The sequence below is a fragment of the Suricata suricatta genome, chromosome 1 (assembly GCF_006229205.1).
Source record: "Suricata suricatta isolate VVHF042 chromosome 1, meerkat_22Aug2017_6uvM2_HiC, whole genome shotgun sequence".
Lineage (NCBI taxonomy): Eukaryota > Metazoa > Chordata > Mammalia > Carnivora > Herpestidae > Suricata > Suricata suricatta.
The window spans coordinates 191,240,949-191,243,745 of NC_043700.1; positions in this window are offsets into that span (position 1 = coordinate 191,240,949).

Below are 2,797 nucleotides of genomic sequence, written 5' to 3' on the forward strand. Positions count from 1 at the left end.
AGGACGCACCCTGGGAAGTGTAGGCGTAGCGCCTCTACCGCTCCGCCTTCGCGGCCCAGCTGCCGCACGGACGAACTATTAGTCCCGGCAGGCAGCGCGGCCCGCGCACGCGCAGGCTGGTGACGCCGCTGCGGCCTCCCTCCGCGGCCGGTGTGTCTTTGCGGGGCTGTCACAGCGGCCTGGCTGGCGCCTCGGCTGGCGGCGGCTCCCGAGAGCCCGGGAGTGGCAAGGAGAGAGGCCAAGGGACAAGAGATTGGTGCAGCTCTTGTTGAGTCGTGGAGTTGCAGAGGGCCCGAGACCTGGGCCAACCCCTGCCTCCCCCAGTGTGCAGGAAGGGAAACTGAGGCGGGGCGCGGGCTGGGATTCCGGCGCGGGGCTGCTGACTCCAGGTCTAGGGCGGCACACCGTAGGCTCCCGGCGCGCTGCACTTTCTGGCGACTTAGGAGAGGCCGCGTCCTACCCCACGGTAGTCCCCGGCCGCAGCCCGCCCCCCCTGCTGTCACCTGCTGCCCTCCGTGACGTCAGGCGCCCAGCACTGGGCGGGACCCGGGTACTGGAGCGGGAAGGACTAGGGGTGGGCGTCAGGAAAGGAGGGGGAGCAGCTGGTGCCTGGTACTGACAAAAGGGGTCTTTGGGGGTGCAGGCGACTGGACTGGAGGAGCATTCAGGAGGCAGTCTCCGGGGCCTGGCACTGCCGGGTGAGGTGCCAGGAGGACGACTGGCTTGGGCCAAGGCTGTTGGCAGATGCTGTCAACAAGGGAAGGAAGGCAGCTGCAGAAAACGTGGGTCTCAATGGAATACAGAAGCGGGAGAGACACTCTGGCCTGTGCAGCACCGTCTACCCCGGATGGGCTCCTGGGAAAGGCCAAGTCCAGCAGAACCAGCCACACGCAAGGCCAGGCAGTCCTGGCCATGCACCCCAGCCACCCAGTCGGCCTGCCTGGCTGGCTGGGGTGCAGCTGCAGGCTCTAACCCCTGCGGGGGTGGGGGATTTCCCCAGAACACAGGTGCCACGGGGTGCAAGGGTCAGACATCTTCCCCACCCAGCTTCTCCTCTCAGTACGACCTTGAGCAAGACCCTTATGTGGGCATCAAGACCGGCGCAGAGTGAAGTCGGCTCAGAGCATTAAATCTGGGTCATCAGTCTTGGCTAGGGCCAAGGCAGGCCGGCAGGGATGGAGGAGCCCGGGGTCTGACCGCCTGGTAGGGAGCCCAGCTTCACCTGCTCATGCAAGGCGCCTAGTTCGGCCTCAGCGTTCCTCTTCAAACTAAACAGAGCTCCCGTCTTAGAGGATGGTTCTGAGGATTGCCGTGCACCCCTCTGAGTGGAGGTCGATAAGTGTCTTTGATAAATGCCATTGTTATGACTTGTTCGCAGTGCCTCACACACGGTCTGCCGCAGAGCGGGCTCTCCACAAATACTTGTTGAATGAAGGGAGTGAAGGATGGAGGAAGGAGATGGAGGGAGCACCCCTGCTACCACTTACCCTCCTCAGGAAGCGCTCTGTGAGCCCCCCACAGTCCTGTTTCCTCCCTGGCAGAAGCATCAGCAACCCCGTGTCCTCAGAGGTCCCTAGGAACCTCCTAGAAGCAAAGGATTTCCTCCGCAGAGCCTGGGGAGGATGGCCGGGAGACCGCGATCACACCACTTGGCCATGGGAAAAATCAAAGTGTGGATGGGGTGTGAGTCAGGGGGGGTGTGGTGAGCCCCGTTCCTGGCTGGTCCCAGAACTCAGCCTGCTGTGTGGCCACCCCCAGGACTTCCCTAGGGGGCTGGCCTTGCCTCTCTGAGCAGGCGCCGTCAGACAGAGCAGGGACGGGGTGGGGGTCACAGCAGTTCTCCGCCTGGAAAGACCTCAGGGTCATGTGATTCTGGCAAGGGGCGCGTGCACCGCTCACATGGGCTGATTTGGATAGACCGACCCGGACTTTGGCTCTGATCCCTCTCTCTGCTTCACTTTCCTTACTTTTCCGAGCACAGTCTCAACCCCAATAGAGTTTGTTAGGAGGATAATGGTGTAATGTTAAGTGTCTGGCAAAAAGTCCGGGCTCCGTAAATGTTATTATCACTCTTGTTATTAAAACCGACCTGGGAGAGGCATTGCCGTCACTTCCCCTAAAGACCGTTTTCTTTTCTCACATCTAGCCACATATCCCCCCTCCCATCCCCCGTCCGTCCATCCATCCATCATCCATTCATCCTTCCGTCTATCAATCCATCCGTCATCCTTTCATTCATCTGTCCATCTGTCCATCCTCCTTCCTCCATCCATCCACCCTTCATCCACCCATCATCTATTCATCCATCCATTCTTCCCTTCATCATCCATCTGTCCATCCATCCCCCTTTATTGAACACCTTTAGTGTGAACTGGACACTGTTCTAGTAAAAAAATAGTAAGAATTTGTTTCTCAAGTCACATGATTCATTATAGAAAATGCTGCACCTAAGGCCCTGTGGGCGGGAGGGGCGGATATCAGAGGGCCTTCAAGGGCTCCTTGACACAAAGGAGGTTCCAGACAGGCTAACAGTCAAACCAAGACCCTTCGATATTTATTACAAGTATGTGCATCCAGAAGGACAGCTGGGCCGGGGGGTGCAGATGCAAAAGGAGCCGTAAGGCGGCGGGGGCTTCACTGCCTCCCCCCCCCCCCCACGGCTGGGTTCACTCCTGCAGACCGAGGGCCACCCTGAGTCGCAGGCTCCCTGGAAGGCAAGGAAGGGGCTTCACCTGCTCCTTGGGGCCCCTCCCGCCTCAAGGGCTCATCAGAGCTTTCAAGCCCCTCACGGGTCAGT